The sequence below is a fragment of the Papaver somniferum genome, chromosome 1 (genome assembly GCF_003573695.1).
Source record: "Papaver somniferum cultivar HN1 chromosome 1, ASM357369v1, whole genome shotgun sequence".
NCBI lineage: Eukaryota > Viridiplantae > Streptophyta > Magnoliopsida > Ranunculales > Papaveraceae > Papaver > Papaver somniferum.
The window spans coordinates 144479821-144505098 of record NC_039358.1 but is presented as its reverse complement, the minus strand read 5'-3'; the positions used below and the strand labels follow the sequence as shown (position 1 = coordinate 144505098).

At 34.9% G+C, this 25278-nt stretch overlaps 1 long non-coding RNA gene across 2 annotated transcripts; it reads right to left on the bottom strand.

Annotated features, from left to right (window-relative positions):
* Window positions 1-21416: 21416 nt before the first annotated feature.
* On the bottom strand, window positions 21417-24335 carry LOC113333258. Of its 2 annotated transcripts, none has more exons than XR_003351837.1 (7): window positions 24226-24335; window positions 23391-23464; window positions 22882-23022; window positions 22476-22616; window positions 22106-22184; window positions 21952-22002; window positions 21417-21627 (listed from the first exon to the last, which is right to left on the bottom strand). It is a non-coding gene; the product is annotated as an uncharacterized LOC113333258 (long non-coding RNA). The 2 variants fall into 2 exon arrangements; XR_003351836.1 differs by having other exon boundaries at window positions 22882-22999.
* Between the last annotated feature and the right edge of the window lie 943 nt (window positions 24336-25278).

Here is a 25278-nt window from a genome sequence, read left to right as displayed (position 1 = left end):
TGAGAATACCTACAGTTAGGTAGCAGGATGAGATATGATCTCATCATGAGTGTTTAGATATGATTTTTGTATTTCTTTTCTCTCCTTGACTGTTTTCAACTCCATAGAGGTTTCTTACATCCCTTTGAGAGAATCCATTAAATGGAACTTTTTGATGACTAAGTCTAGGACCTCTAGAGATTGGTTCTAGAGGATTTACTGGGAATGATCTCCACCTTCTAGACTTATATCTACCAGTCTTATTCTCATAGACACTGGGAAGCGGTGTTTTCGTAGTGCAGTTTACACTATGACTAAAAACACGACTCATGTAAAGATTTTGAAATGAGAGGTCATTAAAAAACTTTTTACGAGAATTATGGTTTTCTGTGGGAGTGAAATTCATTGTCGATGTCGCCAGATGATTAACATGGTTGACGATAAATCGAAGAAGATTTTGAAGATCGGAGATCTGTTTCTTCCGTGTAAAACAATGTTTAGCACTATGATTTCTTTTCCCACATAAGGAACAATTTCGTGGAAGAGAATTGTTGAAAGGCATCTGTTTCAAACCCATGTCCCATTTGGAAGTTTGCCGAATATATTTTGTAGGAACTTCCTTTGGTGAGTTTTTCTTCATGTCAGGTAACTTATATTGAGACTCCGCATGTGACATAGAAGAATTTCTCATTACAGTGTTTTCCTTAGTCAAGGAGGAAGACTGTTTTTGGGCTAGGTGAAGAGATGCAACAATATTCTCAGTTTCAACACAAAGGTTGTTCAAATCAGAGAAGTGTGTCTCAATTAAACGTTTTTCTCTAATTTTTCCCTCTTTAACAATATTCTCAAGAGTACTAATCTTTTCTTGTTGTAGTATATTTTCTTAAGTGAGTCTTTTGATATTGTTTGAAAAGAATTCAATGATCTTATAGAGTCCACGTTGTCGGCTAAGAGACTTCTCAAATTCATCCAAGAGTTGAGAATGATTGTGAAGATCAATAGTCTCAGTTGGATTTTTTTTGGTTCTGGTGGTATTCCTTTCTACCTATGACATCCCGTCAATTGTCTCATTTCTTTCTCTGGATTCGGAAGAATCAGCTACGGAATTATCCTTTGAGTAAAAAGCAAGACACTTGACATAGTCAAAAGTATGGGAAGCCATAGACTATGCGTAGATAAGAGATACGACTTTGTCCACAGAATCAGATTGCTACAAATACATATTTGTAAGGTATTTTAAACATGTTTTCCTGCTCTGATACCAATTGAAAATGCGGGGGTATAACAACCTCACCCAATATTTCGATTAGCAATCTGTATGGACTAACTCTAATATACTTTTAAGAGAATCAACTAGGGAAGTTACACATAATCTTAATAAAAAGTATATCAAGGAGTTAATATCTCTATCTCTTGATTTAAATCTTACCCAAGCAATCTGCGAGTCTCGATTAAATATAAGAGAGATAAACTTGGATGGTACCAAAGACCAATATCCAAGGATCAATCAACAACCAAACGTTGGATTTCACTATCGATACAACGCACAACCTGTATTATTTCAATTATATAACGAAATATAATGCAGAATAGAAATAACACAGACACCAGAAATTTTGTTAACGAGGAAAACGAAAATGCAGAAAAACCCCGGGACCTAGTCCAGATTGAACACCACACTGTATTAAGCCACTACAGACACTATCCTACTACAAACTAACTTCGTTCTGGACTGTAGTTGAACCCTAATCAATATCACACTGATTCAAGGTACAATTGCGCACCTTACGTCTCTGATCCCAGCAGGATACTACACACTTGATTCCCTTAGCTGATCTCACCCACAACCAAGAGTTGCTACGACCCAAAGTCGAAGACTTTAATAACAAATTTGTATCACACAGAAAAGTCTACGATAATAGATAAATCTGTCTCTCACAGATAAACCTACAAGTTTTGTTCCGTCTTTTGATAAAATCAAGGTGAACATGAACCAATTGATAAACCGGACTTATATTCTTGAAGAACATCCTAGTATTATCAATCACCTCACAATAATCTAAATCGTATGGTAGCGAAACTAGATTGTGGAATCACAAACGATGAGACGAAGATGTTTGTGATTTCTTTTTATCTTGCCCTATCGGAGATATAATCTCAAGTCAATTATTCAGTTGAACTCATACGATAGAAAATGGCAAGATCGGATCGCTCAACTACAAGAGAAGTAGTTTCGTCTGGCTTCACAATCCCAAGGAAGTCTTTCATTCGTTAATCGACATGGTCTCGAGAAGAAACCTACGATTAAAGGAGAATCGACTCTAGCAAACCAACTAGTATCACACATGAGGTGTGGGGATTAGTTTTGCACAGTTGCTAGACGTCTCCTTTTATAGTTTTCAAAACAGGGTTTGCAATCTAAGTTACCTTGGTAACAAAGCATTCAATAATCACTGTTAGATGAAAAACCTGATTTATCCAAGCTAATATCTTTCAACTGTTAGATCGAAACTTAGCTTGTCACACACAAATGAAATGTATTCATTTAGGTTTGAGTAGCCGTACCTAAACGTGTACATTGGTTGGTTCACAAATGGTTAGCCATATGAGTGCTTTCATATTAACTGTATTCATGTTTCTCATAACTAGTTCAAATGACTCATAAGAACTAGTTCAAGAGTTGTTCAATTGCTTAGGTCTTTATACATAGACACAATTGAAACAAAATCGGTTTGATTCATTTGAAACAATTCATGAACAATAAACCCACGGTTTGCAAAGATTGCATTCCTTATAATTTATTGTTTTAAGTCCATGAACTACCGATTTGAGAAATAACTAGCTTGGGTACGCGTACGGGTATGCGTACCTTAGTTACCGGATTTTGAGTTGGTTTTAGTTTCCAAACTCAGCAGACTTTTCGGGTGAAAAAGTTCTACCATTACGCGTACACGTACCTAAGGTATCTGGTTTTTGAGTTCGTAAACTTCAAACTCAGCAGAATTTCACGGACGTGAATTTCCGCCAGTACGTGTACGGGTACGCGTACCCAACCTGTCTCCTTCACCAATACCACATGCACGCATATGCACGCACTTGGTTTCCGGCACATGGATTTATACAATAATGTGCGAACACACTATATGCTTACATCCATAGGTGGTTACATATTTTCAACTCTACATTTCAATCGTTAAAACATTCTTCTATAATGTTATAACAGTCGTTAGACATAAAGAATCGACTATCGTCATCAAAGCTATTTTAAAGATTGAAACGTCATCATGACTTTCGTCACGGTAAAGATGAAGATGGTTTAAGCAAAAGCTTACCAACACGTATTTCGAGAAAAAGATAGGCGAGTAAACTCGGCTCGAAATAGCAAATGTGTATGTATGAAAACTATCATACTTATACGACTTTTGTCTCAAGAGTAGGAGATAGAGTAGATAGACTTTTGAGTGACAAGATGAGTTCAAGTCTCCACATACCTTTTGGTCGGATGAAGTTCCACTGGTTCCTTGAGTAGTTCTTCTTCTTTGCAAGATAATCGCCATGGAGTCTGGAGCTCAACTATTCCTAACTATCCTAGACCGAGACTTAGTCATAAGTATACTAGAAATCAAGACATATAGTTTTGATCACTAATATTGACAATCATGCTTGAGATAGCAACGCATGCGAATTCGACCGAGCAATGCTCTAACAATTATAAATATACTTACGAGTTGTTGAGGGGACAATCTATTGTGGGTAGCGTGCGTGATCCGGTGTTTGATTTTAAAATACTCAACCACCGCATCTAGGATGATGTCGTGTCGTTGATCGATTTGTTGAGCAGTTCTTCCTTTCGGGTTACCATAAGCGTGAGTAAATATGTTAAAAATATTCAACCACATGGAACCCCGCGTGCTGTTATCTATAGTTGAAGGACGAGTTTCGGCGTACCATGCTTGGGTGATAGCTAAATCTTCTTCGGAGTCAAACGATGCCATTTGTTATATGTGGGAGTAGGTTCTATACTAAGGTATTTATAGATGACTCTTCTAGGGTTTATGGTTTCAGAAGGACAAACTAGTTTTGGGCAATTGGGTCCAAGTATTAGCTCTCTTTATATAGAGAAAAACCTCAACGGCTAGTTTTTTTGAAATCACATGTGTCGGCATTGTCGCAAATATGAACTACGACGTCGGTACCAGTTTCCGGTATTGATTACTGTAAAATATCCATGTCAGTATTTGATCTTTTTTTTTTAATGTCAGCATCGTTCAAACAACAACATACAACGCCGGAATTCCCTACCGGCAGTGATTATACTTCTGCGACCATGCCGGTACCTGTGAATTAAAAAAAAACGGCTAGTTTTTTGAAAAATAAGACCGTTGGAGCTTCATTCTATATAAAACCCCCCATTCCTTTGGAAAAATTTACACAAAGCACCCACCAAATAACAAAAAGCCTTCTCTCAAGAAAGTAAGCCTCAAAAAATAGATCAAGCAAGCACGATTCAAGCTTCACAAGCGACGGGCGATTCATCAACAAGCTCTATTTCCAAACCACCATCAAGCTATACCTGTAAATTAAGTAGATTCAACATTACTAAGAATATATGGACAGTTAAAATCTTCTCTACTATGACGTATCACTAATATAATCTTCTCTTACAGAGTCATCATTGCACCTGTCAAATTTGCAAGTCACCTTCTCATCTAGCCATGGGTTGTCCTTTTATTAATTCGAAGTGTAGAAACTGCGATGGGACACGCCGGTTTTGGGTTGCAAAAACTGATGATGCTGAAAATAGAAGAATCTTTCTAAGGTGTTTGAATCACCCAAAATGCGAAGAGTTTCAATGGCTAGACAAAGTTGTTGAACTGTCGGAATCAAGAGAAAAACACAAAGGCCATTGCAAGCCTATTGATGGGTGTGATGGGTGTTATATGAAGGGAAAGGAATATGTTGAAAGAGAAGATGAACCAATGAAGATGGTCCTTGACACCAAGATTCCAGACGATGTCTTTGAAGATATTCGCGAAATGCTCAAAGGTTCTGCAATTGTTGAAAAGGGATGGAAATAGATAATGAGATCATCTTTAACCAAAATTACTCCATTCCATGTTTTTTTAGTATGTTTTAATTTAAAGTTTCGTGTTTTTTATTATGTTGTTTCAATTTTAAGTTTCAAATGTAATGTAATAGATTAACCTAGGAACGAAATAAAAAGAGCATTCGTAACGGATCTATGATCAATCCCGACATTGTAGTTTTAATTTCCGAAGGGTTTTCAGAGTGCCGGCATATAAAGATATCTAATTTACCATGCCGAGTTTCTACTAAACTATCCAAGTTAAAAAAAAAACAGATTTCCGGCATGGATATTTATAAATATTTCCATGCCGGCACAGTTCAAATTCTATACAGGAACTTGGACCTTTCATCTCCACTTTCTGGCATGGTTTTAGAATTTTTTTAATGTCGGTACTAGTTTCGGCATGGAATTATAATAAAAAATCTACGCCGGAAGCAGTGCCGGCTCTGTTCGACCTAAACATTTCTATGCCGACACTTTTGTGTGAATAAAACTTACCAAAAAAAATAATTTACTAGAAATCTAAACATGTTCAACATAAACCAAACAACTAAATTGTGATCCATATATCATAAACCAAAAGAAAACCAAACAACTAAAGAGTTAATCTAAAAACAAGTTCGGAATTGTTCAAAACGTAACAAGCACCATCGAAATCCATTTGTAAGAAACTTTTGGTAATTTTCCTAAAGAAACACAACTAAAGAGTTAATCACTTGGTATTTTGCTTCTTGTGGACCGCCACCTTCCTCGTTTCCCCGAACAAAGATTTTGCACTTGGGTCTTCAATTTTATCAAGGTTTTCCTCGACTTCCTTCATTTCTTCAAGGGATAGCACCTCTCCTTCCTCGTACTTGCAACCAAACATCTTCTTCATCTTTCCAAGACGACGCCGCTAGTTTCATACATCCAACACATAATTAGTATATGTATGCTAATATAAGATTATGTGTACATTAAACGATTAAGGAATTAACAATACTTACTAGAAATCCAAGAGTCTTATTAAGTTGGGCCATTGTAGGTGGTGCCTCTGTAGGAGTTGAAACAGGAGGGTTTTTCTGGGGTGGAACTTAGACGTCGTCCCGGCGCACGACAACAGGATGTGACCATTCCAGGTAATCATCAATGTAGGTGGGATCGGCTTCATCACCGTTGTTCACTAGCTCCCAATTACTAATATCTACCAAACGACTTGGTTCCCTATCCCTCCAATGTGTTGGTTCTGGAACTGGATTATACGCTACCCTCAACTTTGAGGAAGTTGTAATGCACTCACCCAAGTCAAGAGAGTACCTTAAAGTAGAGGCTGTTATGAAACAAGGTAATTTATTATATCCAAGTTGTCGCATGACACGTCGGGGATCAGCCATAACGTATCCCCTTGGGTGGAACAACGGTACATTGTAGAATGCAACGTTATAAAACCTCAGAACTTGGTGGTTTTCTCTAGCCTCATTGTAAGGGTCGAACACAACGTCTTTGGTAGTCATCGCGTTCAGAGTCAATCTCATATCTATCAGTCAATGATTGTTACCGGGCTTCATATTGTTGAACTGGTATCTCTGAGCTCTAGGCGCCTCGGGTTCGGGAAGGTCTATGATCTTCAAGAAGGGGTATCCCTTGAACAATATTGTGAAGTGTTCATAAGTCCACACCTATACCAATGTGGAATAATACATATAAGAAGCAGTAAATTTTGTTTATAAGTTCATAATAAGGGTATATGTGAAAAATATACACAAGAACATAAGTTTAAAAATAAAATTACCTAGAGCAAAGTGAAATTCCCAACACATTGGTTTGTAACAGCCATAGAGGCCCTTCTCATCTCCGCCATCAAATGTGACATTACCACGGTACCCCAAGAATAGTTATAAACAGCTTCTAGCGGATCCAAGTATTGAAGGAGGTTTGCACTAACCATGTCTCCACTAGTATCAGGGAATACCTTAGTGCCCAAGATGAATAACAGGTACGCAACGGCTGTATAACGAATTTGTCCAGGGTCCCATCCATCCTTCAAATTTCTTTCCTGCGTTTTTTCAAACTTCTCCTTAAGCAGCGTCAGCTTGATTGTCTTTGTCCTACTAGCCTTAGATACATAGAAGCTTTCCACAGAAGTTTTGTAGTCCCAACCCAACAACTTGTTAGTCAGGGCGTGCAACTTCGACCATTCCAGGTCCGGACAGTTATCTCCTTCCGCGACTGATTTTCCGGTAACACTCAAGCCTAGAATGTTCTGAGCATCATCAGGGATCAAGGTCATCTCCCCAAACGGGAAGTGCATGGTATCAGTTTCACCATGATACCTTTAGACGAAGCAATTGACTATCACAGAATCACACTTACATAATTTTCAATTAAAACATATAGACCAGAATCTCTTACTAATGTTTGGACCTCTTCACATTCCTTGGATAAATCCCAATGAGACGCGGCTTGGTTTCGGCAAACACGCACAACCTTCTTATGATCCTACAATTAGGAGAAAGTACGATTAAAAGATTTTACATAAATACACAAGAATACATATGCACAAGATAAAAAATTCTTACATAGGTTTGATAGATAGTACGAGCCCACATGTCCTTGTAGCCAAATAGAATTCTCGGATCGTCAGCTTCACCCCAAATTCTACCACGAGCAAGGTCAGGTATCATGTCATCAACATGAGGAAGGTGGGAACCTTTAACTTTTACTTTTCCCTTGCTTTTGCCTTTTCCTTGTGTTGGTTTTTGACTTGGCCCACCAACTTCGCTCTGGATTGCTAATTGACTTGGATGAACTTCATTATCTTCCTCCTCACTTTCTCTTCATCATGCTCATCGTGCTCAGCTGTTCCAGTAGGTTCACGGATTACAAGTCGACTACAGTCACCACCACTCTCCCAAATTATCCCTCTTGTATCATCCCGCAAACGCTTTTTGCGACCTTGATCTTTCCCTTGAGGAGACAGAGACTTAGGAGTATCAAGACCTTCATTCTTTCTTTTCTTAATGACAACATCTTTATTTTTTCCTTTGTTAGCTTCCTTGGATCTATCCCTATATCAAAAGACACACGAAATGAATATAAGAAAACTCACTTTCATTTTTAATACCGGTATAGATTCAAGAAATACCAACCATGCCGGGACCAAAAACGGCATAGTAATTTGGCAAAAACAGCATGTCGGTACACCATTACGGCAGTCAACGACAACTATTGAAAATGCCGGTAATTCCTAGGATGTTCCTGGATACCAAAAGAGCACTACTGGCACAGACGAAAAAAATTCAACTCCATGCCGTAACCAGGTACCGACACACAATGAAACCTAAAATCAATGCCGGTACTGATAACAATTTCTAGGGGTTTCCTGGATACCAAAAGAGCGCTACCGGCATACCCGAATAAATGTAAACCAATGCCGTAACAAACTACCAGCATAGTGTTCAACCTAATTTCAATGCCGGTACAGAATATTCAGTTTCAGGCGAATCTGGGTTTGAAAACGACATTGTATTCATACTAAAATCAATGCCGTAACGAAATACCGGCATTGTCTTCATTATAGACTGAATGTCGTAATATACTACCGGCATCGTATTCATACTAAAATCAATGTCGGTACTCACAGAAACTCAACTGTTTGAGTTAGGGTTCGCGATTATAACCCAAACCCACTGCTATAAATCGATTCAAACACTTATAAAACAGTTCAAAATCACTTACCTTCTCACATAAGCCATGTTTACGAGAGGTTGATCTTCCGAAGCCTCTTGTTCTTCTTCTTCTTGCTCTTGAGAAATCAAAGCAAGCCTTTGGTATAATGTTTTTTGAGCAATCGATTTTGACTTCGACTGGGCATATGATTTCTTTCGTGGAGGCATGGTTATGGATTCGGGTAGGTTAATCGTCGAATTTTTTTTTTGGATCGATGATTAATCGTCGATGAAGAAAGATGAAGAAGATGAAGGAAAAAAAATTCAAAACCCTAAACCTAAGTGAGTACCGGAACTGATAGAGAAATGGGGGATAAATGGTTTGGTTTTTGATTTTAAGTTTTAGGAGAAAGGGTAGTATAGTCTTTTCATAATGTTTTTAATTAACCAAACGGTATTTTAGTATTTTCATACCCAAAAATCCCCCTTAGCAGACACTATGGATTGGGGAAAGTAATTTATATCCCCCAATTAGTTTTGATATTCCCCAATCGCGCGTTCCATGTAAAGGGTTGAAGTAATATATGATAGCTATATTACTAAAGTAAATGAAATAAAGTCAGCTAAATACAATATGAGTGAATCAGGTACTCTAATAGTCTTACATGAGGTTGGGACTTCTTGCAAGGAAAAAATGTAGAACCTTTTCTTTATGATATTATATTTTAATGAAGGAAGGTCTCCTTCTTGTAAGGGAAAGTGAGTTGAAGTTTATGATGCTGGTTCAATATCATCTGCTCCTTCAACTACCGGTCATAGTGGTAAATAATTGTAAAACTAGTTGGAGGTTTTTCGATTGTAGCTTCAAGTGTAGGCAGTAAAAGCAATGGTGGCAAGAGAACATGATCTGATGGGGACTCAGGTGGGTATTGGTTTATATCTAATGGTAATAACTCTTGTAGCAAGAGTGAGAAAGATGATAAGGAAGGAACTTCACAGTCTAAGAACCCTTTCATATGTCAAGTGAATTCAATGAAGGTGATTTTACTGCTAGGGGATGCCAGAGTTATATTCTTTCAAGACAATAAGGTGATTTCACTGCTAGGGGATGCTAGAGTTATATTCTTTCAAGACAATAAGGAAAAATCAAGATTAGAAGAATTTTTTACCAGATTACAATAAGGAAAAATAAGGTCTGAATGAAATACCTTATTTGAAGATAGCGCTGATTTTCATTTCCAAAATTATGAATTAGTGTATACTTCTTTGAGAAATCGATTAAACTTAAATCAATGCTTAAATCGATGTTTCACAGAAGAATTGATTGATTCTTTGTTGTTGATGAAGTATTCTGTAGCTGAATCTCGAAGTTCCCGAAGCTCAAATCAATGGAATTAGAAATGGATGAAGATGAAACGATAAATGGAAGGAGTTAAGTCTCAAGCGTTGTTCTGGACATATTATCCTTTTCTCTTGTAATCTAATTTTCACTTTATTGGTTGATTTTTTTGGTTCATTGTTAGATCGTATAAATTTCCGAACCAAATTTTGTGCACACTCTCAAACGAGTTTGCACGTGACATTTAATCTCCACCATTGATTCAATTTTGGGAGTTATATAACAAGGGTAGATATTAAAAATATAGAGGGTAATGGGCATATCTATTAACTAATTAACCAATCAAATAATTATGTCAAATATACACTAGGGTGCTGATTTTATTTTACTTGACCTATTTTGTTTGACATTAGTTGATTTTAGATCTCCGGTATAGTCTGACTCAACTAAATCTCTGATTCACTTCTTGAGATTGATATAACAGTTACCGAATATAGATTAGTCCTTATTGTTTCGTAATACGATCCAAAGGAGTTGAGTGCAAGAAGTCTTCACGACTGGTGAAGTAACTTAAGATATTAAACTCTTATCTTAGGAATCATGTGCAATGTCCAGATTGGTTGTAGGCCAGGGATACCGAGGAAACTAGGTAACTAGGGTTAGTTTAATTGGTCTCAACTGTACGAAGTTGGTTTTGTATAACAATTTAATTCTGAGAGTATTCAAAACTGGACTAGGTACCATGGTTTTTCTGCATTTCCAGTTTCCTCCTTAAAAAGATATTGTTGTGTGCTTTTACTTTAGTTTCTTCATTATAACTATTGTTTTAGTTATAATACATTAATTGCACTTGTACGTTAATCAAAACACTTGGGTTTGATCCCTATAGTTAGGTTCATTCTCGATACCTATTGTATATACCAAGTGTATACCTTGGGGTTGTTATCTTCTTGACAGTCTCTGTCTATATTAGATCATGCAAGGTATCTGTCATATAAGATGATATCGGAAAGATTGTGGTGTACTTGGTACTCTTGTCATTTCAGGCAAAATTGGTTGATAGAGTATGGACGAGTTTGTCAATAGAATATTGTTGAGTATGAGCTCTGAAAGAGAAAATGGCAGCAAGAGATAAGAGGAAGAGAAGAGAACGGGGAGAAGAGGATGATGAAGAGGTTGTCTGGTCCAAAACTAGAAGTGCTTCAGAAAATAATTATGAAGATCAAGAAGATGAGAAGGAAGTGGAAGAGGAAGATTCAAAGAGTGGTTTTGAATCATATGAATAGAAGAGAAAAAGGGAGAAAGAGGTTGAAGATGCTTTGTATGAACTGTACTTAGCCGAGAAAACCAATCCTCGTATCTTTGAAAGGACCATGAATAAAAGATTGAATGTCGACTCTGATGGAAAAACAGTTTTGATTAAAATAGTGAGGTTTTTTATAATGATGAATATGGGGGACATGAGGATGGAGAAAGTGATGAGAATGGAGGTTATGGGAGTGCATCTACTGGAGAGAATACAATGCATGCATTGAGGATATGAAAAACTACAATGGGGATGATGAATATTAGTCATACCTTGAGCATTAAGGAGATCAGAATGGGAAAGGCTATTATTTTGCTTAGACAAGGTAAAAAAGGCTTCTTTGTGAAAATTTAAACTGATCTTTTTGATGCTTGTTGTTCATTTTGTTGTTTGTATTTCAGACTTCAACGTTTGTTTTTATAGAAAGGATATTTTGGATAATTTCAGTCGGGATTAGGCGTTTTTGGTTAATAGAGGTGATTTGGTGTTTTTATTGAATATTGATGATTTGGGGTTTATTTTGAATAGTAGTTTGGATATTGATAGTTGTGGATGTTCAACATGTGTAAGATATTGCCGGAATTGGTAGTTTTTCTAGGTTTTCTTGGTATTGAGGGAATTAGAGTTGGGTATTTTTGGGTCATCTTTTGGTGTTGATACCATGAACGGATTTGACTTGTTGAATTGGTATTTTCCTTATTTATGTTTATGTTTATGTCCTCTTCATCCAAAGATGAAAAATTCCTTTGGTGGTGGTTGTAAAAAGGTTGCAATGGAACTACTTAGTAAGTGGGGGTGGCTTATTAGGGAAGATCTGTAATTGTGATGGCGTTTATAAAAAGGGTGAATGAAATTGTAATTGTAATTGCAATTGCAATTTTTGTTTTTTTTTTTGTTTTTGTTTTTTTGATTTGAATGCAATAGGTGAAATTTGGTATGCTGGAAATGTCTTTGTGAGTTTTAATGAAAGTGGTATGTTTAAATATAGAAAATTATCTATGAAATGTACTAAAGCATAACCCGCATTCTATAAAGAACTAGAATCCTAGTACAAGGGAAGGGAAATACTAATTCTCTCTTCTTTTCATCTAAATTATAGAAATTTGTTTTCAAATCGGAATATAATCTTGATTCACTAATGCTGACATCAATACTAAGTTAATCAACAAAAATTAAAATTTTCAGTGAACTTTTCTTGGTGGAGGCATATACACATCTAACATTAATCTACAATCTGGAAAGAATTCAAATCACAAAGAACTAGAACTGACTATGCAAAGGGAAAAAATTATGAGCATTAGCTTCTCTTTGATTTTCATTTAAACTGCAGAAACTGGTTGGGATTCCATGAGAGATACTAGTTCAATATAAAATCAATTGATTCAACCATCTACAAACAAATGGTGACATCCTGCAAAATAAATAAAAAATGTGTTTGATTCAGTTTAATTATCAACTAAAACCTACAAATTTCACCGAGATATTCTCAAAATAGAATACAATATACTGTAACATCTACAAAAACCATATACCTAAAATCTACAACCACATATAGATCTGAAAGATATAGATGTTCATAATCACCATCAGAAACTACATCCTTCAAAATCAATAGTTTGTAACCCTAATTGTAAAACTATTAAACCCCCCAAATGTTGAAAAAATTTCGATTGAGAGAAAAAGGAAACGAAATATTTTATATGAAGATAACCCTGATTTGCATTTCCAAAATTATGAATCAATGTCAACACTTCTATGGGAGGTCGATTAACTTCGATATAAACTAAAACCGACGAATCGCAGAAGTGTGAATAACTGATTACAGTTCTTGATGAATTTTTTGGAAGCTGAATATCAAGATTTTCTGAAGCTCAGAGCGAAGTAATAATATGAAATGAGAAATAGATGAAGTTATGCTCAAGGTCTCAACTGTTCTAGACATATTATATGTTTTCTCTTCTAATTTCAGAACACATTAAATGAGAAACTAATTTAAATTGATTTTGATTTTTTTTCTTCCGATTTTCTGTAATTAAAATGAAGAGTTATAATATGAAATAATATTGGAAAAAAGAAAGGGTAATGTTGGGATGCTAGGGTTTATCCTGAGCATGAGAAGCATGTAATATTAATAGAGGCGTTGATAGTAGTAATAGAGGGTAACAAGGTAACTTGACATTTTAAGTTGAGGATAACAAAGTAATTGCACACAACCCTATAGAAACTTAGTAATAGATGCCAATTATTGCAACAATCTTTCAAGTTACAAACTTTGTAACCTCGACATGATGTTACAAAAGAAATAACCGTTAGAATAATGACCGTTAAAATTTTCATGATTTCGTATAGTGATATACATACCTAGTGGTTCCTTGCAACATTTCAATATTCCTTAAAAAGTTGACATTCAATAATAACTTGGCATTTCAATCACGAGTAAAGATACACTGACGACTTAATCTAACAACATCTAACAAGATCAGAAAGCCGTCAGATCTAAATAAAAGATCACAATTTCTTAGGATGCATCATTCTCATTTGGATAATCGAAATTTGTGACCTGAATGTCTTTATAGCCTCCATTTGTTTCTCTCTCTATTGATTCTCTCATTCACCTTATTCTGTAAGAAAATTAAAATGATAAACCAGATCTTCACTTCAATAAAACAAAATAAAATAAAAAATATCTTTCATTGAACCTTGAAAATGAAAAGACATTAGTATTTCAACCATTAGTATTTCATTCCATTAGGAAACGTTTACATGATGGTTTTCAAGAAAAATAAGTACATCATAAACATGAAATAAATACAACGAAAAATGCAAACGTAAATAAATCGCGAAGAGAAAGAGCTATCTACAACAGTAGCACCCAAATCTTGTACGGAGAGATTGGAGAAGGAATAGTACTCGAAATCACAGTTCGACCATTTTGATTGATTTTCTTCGTGGAAAAGAGATACTCCCATTAGAGAGGAGTGATTTGCCCAAAAACTCATGTTTAGCGAGAAGCCGGAAACCCTAGATCTATTATTCTGTTGAAGAAGAACTTGATCTTTCCTCCGTCAAATCGCCGATGTACTTGTATCCAAAAACCGAATCATGAAAAAAATTATAGTAAGATACACTATAAAAGTGCAGATAAAATCGCGTAACTAGTGAAAAAGAATCGCCCTAATAGCGAAGAAAATTATTCAAAACGATGAAACAACTCCTGGATAGGATCAACTCGATAAAATAAAACTAAAAACAATTAATTCTTGCTCAGATCTAACCCCTAAAAGATTAGATCTGACCAAAGGAGAAAGAAGATGATAAGATTTTTTAAAGGTTTTTGAGAAGGGGGAGAGAAGAAAGAGAAAGGTTTTTCTGAATTTAAAGGACCTAACCAATTAGTTTTCCTTCTCCAAATCTTTACAATGCGTTATACGAAATTTTAATTAGTGAAACGCGAAAATAAAGAGGCTATTCAATTACTATTAAACAGGAAAATCGTAAATAAAAGATTTTCGTCTATAATTTATAGCCCTAATTAAAATTCTCTTTTTGGTTATAAAGCTTGGAGTAGGCATGCTTCAACAACAACTGATAATGTAATGGAACTTAAACTGCAGAAGAGATGTGAATTTATAATTCTCTAAGCACAACAAATATTATTACTCTTACCTTTTATTAGAGTGTGCTTTTTACAGCGGTAAGAAAGGGATTCGATTCCTCGACTTGTGAAGGTGATTTGTAGACTTAATTTATAAAATTAAAAATAGCCAATTCAATTAAAAGTTGATGGCAAGTTGAAAAAAATTTCAATATTAAAAATGGGCTAAGGCTTGAGATTCCATTATTCCATATATTGATTGGTAACGTTTCGAAAATTGTTATTAAGCTCTTTTTCATATTAACTCGCAATTAATCTGTAAAGTTTTTAAATATTAAATTGTAATTTCTAAGAATAAATTATCAAAGAGTTTAGTACAAACATAATTTATCAAAGTGATCAATAACCACTAATTAAGAAAATCATTTTAATTCATAAAAGTCATACTATTATAGTGATTTAACGAGTTGAAAAAAATTAGTAATTGACGAAGTTGCGAAAAGAAATTTACCAATCAAACATTTGGGAATAGCTTCCTCCTTTGCCTTAGTCGCCGAATAATTAACCGCTTGTGGTAGAACTAGAACACATATTTGGATCGAAATACCTCATTAAAATAATAACTCTCAAATATATTTACAAGAGATAAAAAAAAAGAAATGACAAATCGATGTTCTTGGAAAATAACTTTCATAATTAATCTTCCTTCACAACTAATTTTCTTAACTCTCTCTCCACCCCCTCTATGACATCCCCACGTGCTTTTTATACTCCTCATTGACAAGAAATCTTGGTATTAACTTCAAATAATCATGTAATAACTTCTCTTTCCTTTTTCTTCTCTTCTTTTGATTCTCACATGCTTACTTTCGGCTTACTTCCAGTTGACACACTTCAACATATTAAATACATGTGTTAGATAGAGTAAAACACTTGCAAGTCACACGGATCTTACAAAAATAATACAGAAAATTTCAGGATAATATCCCCACTTTCTGTTTTCTACAAAATCTTCAAAGAAAATCTTCTCTTTAATGAAAAAATCTTCGGGAATGACATCATTTTATTTTCCTTCACGTGAAGAAGATGAGCGTCCACCTATCTAGAGTAGGGGTATCTTCAATAATCGAGTGCTTTTTGTAACTGTGAGGTGGCCTTAGTAATTTTTGCGGGTGCCTCCAATACATTTTCTTGATGCCTTTAACACTTTTTATGGGTGTCTTTAGTAATTTCTTTGAGGGGTACAAAAATCACTTTTCGAGCTAATTTTTCTGCAAGAGCTTATTTCCTTAAAAACACCTACAAAGACATAAAAACTCATAATAAGTACAAAAATGAGTGTCAAAAATACATAGAATTGAGATCAAATCAGACGCAAAAGTGCATCTAAAGTGAGCGAAAGAATCTTTCTTACAAAAACAAATGGTTTTTGAACATCGAACGGCTCCCATTCTTCTCGTAATGGTAAAACAAAGACTGAGCTTACAAGGGGAATTCCAATTGTTCTTTCCACGTATATTATTTATGAATTCAAGAAAATTTCAATCTGTATTTTTTTTTTTTTTTTTTTTTTTTTTTTTTTTTTTTTGCAAATTCCACGTTCATGTGTTCAGAGTAATTTTATTTAACCACACATGCCCGCCACGCCACCATTAGTATTGCATACCAAACTCCCTATCACTAGCCACCACACTGCCACCACCACCTCAATTCAGCCTCGCGACAACTAAATCATGTCAAAAGTTCTCTTCATTGTTTTTGCTAAATTATTTGTGCATTACTAAAACTATTGCAGTCGGACTCAGAACCATATAACTCTATGATTTTCGGCGTCAGATCTCTTTTTCATCTTGCGTCCAGCAACTTATCCCTACTCATTTAACAGTATACACTATACAATCACCCAGCTGTCTGATCAAAAAAAAAAAAAAAAACAGTATACAATCATAAGCATGTACCGATCAAAAATCAAAAATTAACAAACATAAACATGTGAAGAACCCTTCCTCAACGGAACATGATTTCTGCAACACTTCAATCGAAATATACATTACGTACTTTTATACTTATTAATTGACTCATATCAACCGCAAATTGTAAATATGCACGTTAATCGAATTTGTTGCTTTACAGTTACCTTTCGCTAACTTCAAAATTCTACTACTGAAACAATGGACAAAAGCTGGCACTAACTTGTTAAACGCTAATCCCTGCTCCATTCAATCTATAAATGAAATATATCAGTATTACGCCAGCATATATACTAGTACGTAATTAGTAGAAACATAAAGATGTTAAACATCGATTATTTAAAAAAAAAAAAACGAAGATATGTTTTTTCCATTGGAAATTAGAAGAACGAACTGTACCACGTATAATTAGAGTAGTCGAGATGTAATCATAGTAATCTCTTTTGAACATTGACTACTATCCTCGTAGAATATTACTCATGTATTCTTTCTTCAAAATCCTTTTTGAAAAAAATTGTAGAAATATGTTTCGTGATTTATATTTATATAAACAAAGTTTAAGCGAATTTTTTTTACAACCAGCCACATTTATGATCTCCTCTTGATTAATCTTCATGAGGATCGATCGCAACATTGTTTTGCATGTTGTTCTTGCAATTTCGGACGCCATCATTAAGCTGAGGTGGCCGGCGTCTTAGCTAGTCTTCCAGAGATAATCTTTCTCGGATCATAAATAAAATTACAAAAAATGTCACCGCTAAAAATAAATAAATTGTAGTAAATGTATATCCTCTTATATATCACCCACATAATTAAAATCAAGTAGTTGCTTAGATATTTATTTGGGTTTGTAGAGCAGAACTTAAACCTTCAATATTGCATTTTATTTTTAGCAATGAAGTATAGTAGTATCAGAAACTTTTATCCTTAGTACTTAAATAGAATGTTTCACTCACCAGCATATAAACTTAATTCAATTTAGCAGACTGCTTAATCAACTATAGTATATATATATGATCCATCATAACTATATGACTGTTATTGATTTGAAAATGCATGAATGATTATATATTGAAGCTAACTCATCAACATGACCGGCCTGCCTGTAAGTCTTCCAATGGCTTAAGCGTAGTCGCAGTTACCATATAAACACAAACCACCAGTCATGCACTTGTTGTTACACCTCCCACAATGCCTCTTGTCGTATGATAGATTCACACACTTTCCGTCGCAACATGTCTCAGTATAGAATTTGCATTTGCTCTTACACGCGCCACAGTTGTCAGGGTCGGATATTAAGTCGACACACTTGTTATTACAACAAGTCGATCCAGGACTTCCTTCCGCTAAACAAACATACTCATTCTTGTTACAGTGTGATGCTGCTCTTGGGTTTCGAGGTTTCACCTCTTCCTTGAGGAAACGACTTATGCGTTTGGCTTTGGGGATACTAGTCGATGATAATGTTTCATTTTCTTCGTCCCCACTTGATAAGGAATATTTTCTTGATGCAACATTTGCTGCTTCTCCTTGTTGATTTCCTACCAATTGTTTCTCTCCTCCTAGATGGACAGTTGCGATTGTCAAAGCTATTGTGATAGCCATGATTATGGCAACAGTAAAGAATGTGTTCTTGTTCATTGCCATGATAGAGGGGTAGGTATTGAGAGAAAGATGAGGAGGATTTGGATTAGGAGGAAGATGATTAAGATCGATGCTGATCTTATTATTATGACTATACAAGATGTTTTATTAGAAGGAGAGTCTTGGGAGTTCTAAGTTGTAAAGACTTGGGCAAAGGTTATATAGGGCGTTAGAGGGGTAAGGTAAGGGCAGTTGACTTGGGGAAAAGTGGTGAGAAAAATTGAGGGAGTCCATGAAATGTTGCGAAGGGTGTGTTTCAATTCTAGAGTTAACGTTTTGTTTGTGCATTTCAAAAATAAAATCGATGTATGAAAGAATACTGTTGATTAAAGTAAAGTAGGATCTAATATGGGTTGGCAAATTAGGCTCAGGCCCAACCCATGGATAACCCATAATATGAGGCCCTTAATTAAAAAAAGTTTAAATGTAGGCCCCGAGTTTTTAAAAGACCTTGATACCTTTATGCATATTGTCAAGCCCATAATTAAATAAAATTTAAATCTAGGCCCAAAATTATTAAATCTAGGCCCGAAATTATTAAAATACAGTGCGAAGGTGTAAACAGAAGTTACACATGCATATGGCATGTATAACCAGAAGTTACACATCCTTATGATATGTGTAATGCAAAGTTACACTTGTATATATATGCAAATAAATAGACATCAAAAAAAAAACACACAAAAAAAAGTTATTACTTTAATATTCATTTACAATAATTTCTTAGCATGTGTAACTAGAAGTTACACACGCATCTGTTTAGTGTAATTGAGAGTTACATATGTGTCTATCTAGTGTAACTGAGAGTTACACATGCATCTGACTTGTGTATTCAGCGTCAACTCCAGTTCCAGCGAGACCATTACCACGTTTAAGCAATTAGCTTTTATGAAGTTATCTAAAACCTGAAATATAACAACAAGCAATCAGTATTTATACGATTAAAATGAACAGTACATAAAACAATGTATATTTCAGTTTCACAAGCATCTGACTAGTGTAGCTAGCGGTTACACATGCATCTGAATTGTGTAACTGAGAGTTACACATGCATATAACATGTGTAACTAGGAGATACACATTCATCTGGCTAGTGTAGCTAGCAGTTACACATGCATATGACTAGTGTAACTAGGAGTTACACATACATATTGATATGTGTACCCAAAATCAGTATGTGTAAGTAAAAGTTACACATCTAATTAACATGTGTAACTTGCAGATACACATGCATCTGAATTATGTAACTAGGAGTTACACATGCATCTGACTTAGATATGTCAACATAAAATCAGCAAATCCATCTCTAAATGAATAACACTAGCAAAAACGAGAGGTGACTATCAAGCAATTACCAGTCATAAAATAATACAGTTAACCTTGCAAGTGAATGAGAAGCTCTTAATTAAGATATCACTGCTTCAGCAGAAAGACGTTGTTAGCATTGTATTAACAAAAAGACGTTTTACAGCGCTAGTCTAGATGTACCTAAGCCATTTTCATATTATCGATGATGAAGGACATTTTAAGCAACAGAAAGTAAAGCTTCAGACAGTAATTATACTGGCAGAATAATACAAACACCTGGGAACCTTGTGCTAGCACATTAATATCGCAAAAAATGATCACACAACTGATTCAGCAGGGTATAGATATGAACCAAGGAAAACAAAATGCATGTGTAATCAGTAGTTACACATGTAAACAATAGTTACACATGCATATTAGCATAAGTTACACATACAATCATCATGTGTAACTAGAAATTACACATCTAATTATTATGTGTAACTATAAGTATAACCTGCATCTAATTAGTCTAATCTGCATCCACTACTACTCCCTACTACTAGGACTTGATGTTCTTTTCTCAATTTCATAAATATAACCACTATAACATATCCCATCAAATTAGCATGTGTAACTATAAGTTACATATGCATATCCCATCAAATTAGCATGTGTAACTATAAGTTACACATCTAATTTGCATGTGTAACTAGTAGATACACATTTATTTTGCTTGTGTACCTAGAAGTTACATATTTAATTAGCATGTGTAACTACTAGTTACACATCCATAGTCTGCCAATGCTAGTTAAACGTGCAAATTGTCATGCATATGGCTTGTGTGATGTGCAGTTAAACAGATGTATGAGTTAAGTGAAACCATTCCAGACCTATATCCATATACTACCTTTCAATAAAAAGAAGTAGCTAGTCGTAAGTAATCAAGAAGGCTTACTTGATAACGGTGTTCACTTTATCTGTCTGGATGTTGTACATCTTCTTGAAAGCATCCTTGTTTTCTTCTTCTTGTTGTCTTCAATCTTCTTCATTGCGGACTCGGTGGTGAGTGGGTATTTCAGGATCTGGTAATGGTCCAGCTTGTTCCTTGGTAGTGCACTAATATATTGGTACTTGGGATTCCTTGCCTTCTGCAATGTCTTTGGCCTGTGAAATATGACTGATGTGCAGATATTCTTAGCCTTCTTCTTAATGGTTGATGCTCCAGCTTTGACAGCCTTGGAAGCTTTGTTAGCCAGCACCTTGGGGTCAGCCTTCTTAGTAACTACATGACAAGCAAATGATATCAGTACCATAGCAGCTAGAACACTTCTCATACAAATGAACAAAACAGGACATCTAAAAATCAAAAACCAATGGACACAGAATAGTCAAATCTATGGAATATGCCATTTATCATGAACTTGCAAGCCTAAGTTACCTAAAGCAAAGTATGTGTAAGTAAAGGTTACACATCTAATTAGCATGTGTAACTAGAAATTTACACATCTATTTAGCTTGTGTAACTAAAAATTACACATCCATACCAAAACACCACCACTAAGACAAGCAGAATGTAAAGTAGATCCAACTTACAATGTCTAACACAGCTCTAACATCCATACCAAACCTCTCAGCTTCATACCAAAACACCACCACTAACTCCAAATACAAATTATCTTCCAAATCTGATCCAGTACCACCACTGCCTCCTCATCCTCCTCCAAAACCTGCACCTCCACCATCAACACCACCACAAGTGTTGATTTTCCTGTAAAAGAAACATAAAAATATCAGCCAAACTAATCATTGTATGCACAAACTAGTCTAGATGCAAAAGCAATACTGCCAGCCTCCAAAAGTCATAAAACAAGCATGTATAATCAACTAACTAAACAAGCATGTGTAAGTCCCAACATCTACAGATGTTTTAACAATCAGATTTCATCTTATCATCTACAGATACAAGTCAATAACTGAATCCATTGTAATCATGAGAGTTCATCGTTTTTAGATGATTGAATTCAACTAGTATTACTAAGAAATTGAACCTAAAACAACAACATCAACAGTAATAACAGCAATCTAAACGTACCTAGATTCAAAATTCATTGATTCCATAAAAATTATATTTTTCTACTCTGACCTGAATAGAACAACCAAAACAAGAATCAAAACCTAATCAAACTAAATAAGAAAATAGAACTACTAAATGAGTCAATCATATTGAATCAAAACAAAAACGTTACCTGAAGTAGCTTCAAAAGAACAAATTGGAATAAATTGATTGATTCAAATTGGAGTCACCACAATATCACCAACTGAAACCTGAATCATTCAAATTGGAGTTCTTATACAAGATGACAAGTACTACCTAGGTTTAATCATGAATAAGTTGTTTCCAAGCATTAAAAACCTTCAGCTGTTGTATTCAATCAGTATGTGTAAGTAAAAGTTACACATCTAATTAGCATGTGTAACTAGAAGTTACACATCTATTTAGCTTGTGTAACTAGAAGTTACACATCCACTTAGCTTGTGTAACTGAAAGTTACACATCCATAATAAAGCACAAACGGGAGCTAATACCAGCAGATTAATGAGGATAATCGTACATACCTGTATGAATTGAACATATCAACAACACCTTGGAGATCAAAAGCCCATGTTTCATGGTCCCCAGATTTCATAAGGTTATTGCCAACCCACTGGGAAAGTGATTTGAAGAACCCAAGCTCCATCATGTAATCTACAAGCCACCTGAGTTTTAGAAACATAATATGACATGTTAGATAGTTGATCTACTAACGTCAATTCTCTTACGAAGGTATGATTTTCCATGAAAGAAGAAAACACTTCCAAATGTGTTGTTCACTGGCAGTTCATGAACTCCAAAAGTCGTCCACCTTTACAGTGGATCCATATATATGGTAGTGTAGTTGAATGTATATATCAACTTCCCAATTGCACAAATGAAAACTGTAGTATACATAAGTACAACAAAATGAAGGAGAATAACTCTTACTTTCTTGATGGGATTTCTGAGGGTAAACTTTGCAAGGTCTGGAAAACCTTCTCAACTTCTCCATCACTCTCTTCAGGATTTACATCTCCAGGTACAGATTCCAGTACCCAAAGTTGTTCTGCATCAAGGAAGTGTAGAAAACTTCATTACATGGAAGGATGGACATACTGGGTTTATTAGCAATTGAAAGAAGCAAAGATCTCAAAAAAGGTTTTGCGTGTCCTTCTTCACATTTTGTAACAATTTTGTTTAGTAAAAACTGAGAATATGTAAATAAACATACTAAATGCCAGATCCAAATACTTCATCTACATTTCGTATCCTTAAATTACAAAAATTAAACAACATCAATAAAACCAAACAACAGAAGCAATTCATCAAACATTTAGAACTCAAAAACAGAATTATCAGATGTTGGTGATACCGAATCTCCAGATGAAAATTATTACTATTAACAGCTTCTTCATTAGTTGTTTCCAAAGCAAAAGAAGAATCAGATTTTGAATCACCTGTGAATGACGATTAGTTGTTATCTTCTTTATTTCTGTTGTTGTTGAAGATCTTCATAGTTCCATTGTTGAACCTGCACAATAAGTAAGTCCTAAGGTTTAAAACATCATTACATACATGAAAAACAACAAAGAAGAGGAAATCCCAACTTAAAAAAACCTTGAAAAAAATGAAAGAGATGAAACAATAACTAATTAGATTATAGAAAACTTCTGACTTGAATGGAGACTGAGAAGAGATGATGAAACCTTAACTTGAGATTCACAAGCTTTAATTTCAGATTCAAAATAAAATTGAAGTAATATTTGACTGATTCGAATTCATAGATTATTTGATGCTCAACTATTTTATCTATTGAATCAAATCCATTCAAATCTCTAAATAACTACATCATAACCAGGATGAACTCCAAAAATGCACCAAAATTCCAAAACACCGAGAATAAAATTTCGATTTATCATCGTTTCTAACAGATCTTCTTCTTCTAATAACAAACACGCAGATGATTTACTATCATTCTTCCAGATCTAAAAAAGCAAATGAAATCAATGAAAGAAATATAAACCTAGAAACTTTATATGAATCTTCAAACAGAAAACTAAATTAGAACGAAATCTCTGCAGAAAAAATGAAATCAGATTACGAAATCAACCGATTGAATTGAAATTTTTCCTGTTGGATTTGATTTTCTACGAGAATCTTCATATTCAGTTCCTGCTGATGAATTTTCATTGAATCTCCGAATAATAACTGATGTTGATTTCGAATTTATGTTTAGATAATCAGGATCTTTTTTTGTAAAGGTCAGATCTAAGTTATGAAATCATTACTCACTGGAAATTTCGATTAGAAATCGTGTTCTCGGCCTGTTTCTTCGTCTGAGAGAGAGAGCAAACCCTGAAACTTTTTTCTCTGCAACCTGCAACCGAGCGAGAGAGATGAGAGAGATGAGAGAGAAAGAAAATGAAGAAATGAATGGATCTTATGATTTTTCTCTTGTATATATTGAAAAGGGTAAATTTGACATTATGAAAATATCACTTTATTATCAAGCCCTAAAAATTAAAGTTCTGGGCCTAGAAATATCAAAATGTGAAAGAATGGAGTTGACAATGAAGTATCCATTTTGTTGGGTTTCTATGTGTTGAACCCATATAGTAGGGGGTTATAGTATTTTTCACTTTGAGGAATCAAAATACCGAATATACACTAAGATACATTTCACACGAAGAATTTGTACATGGATGATAAAGAAATTTAGCGTGTCTTTGTAATCGAATCCCTAGGTATGATGAGTAAACCAGAAGGTGACCCTTGGTGGTATTGAAATGAACTATGTCCCAAAGAAGATCTGGTGCGAATGGTTCGTATAAATTCTTTTTCCACTAAGAGCAAGCGCTATGAAATGAGTGTTTTTCACAACCAAATTGAACGAGAGACCGAGTGAAAGAATGTTTTGTGACCATGAGACTCTAAATTAACAGACTAACCGGTTAATGTTTATCCGCTTGGAGAGAAAAATTCTCTCCAAGCGGCTGGACATATGCCTCCTCGTATTTTTTTTCTTTTTTAAATAATGAAGCCCAATGTGGGTCCCGTATCCAAGAGTTTTAAAATAATAAAACTCTAAAAATAGGTTTGAGAGCATATCTTTAGCCGCTAAATGTGATTTTTTTCAAATTGCTGAAAATCAACCGCTTAGTATCCACTTTCGCCCACTCATTCGATCCATTTAGTGTATGAGTGATTATTGATGAATGAGTAAGCATTCTCACTCCATAGTAGCGCCTAATTTGAGCAAATTCAGTGATACCCATTCATATTGAATGAGAGCACTCATTCCATAGCCCTTGCTCTAAGGAACGTGAATATGTTTTAAGATGGCCT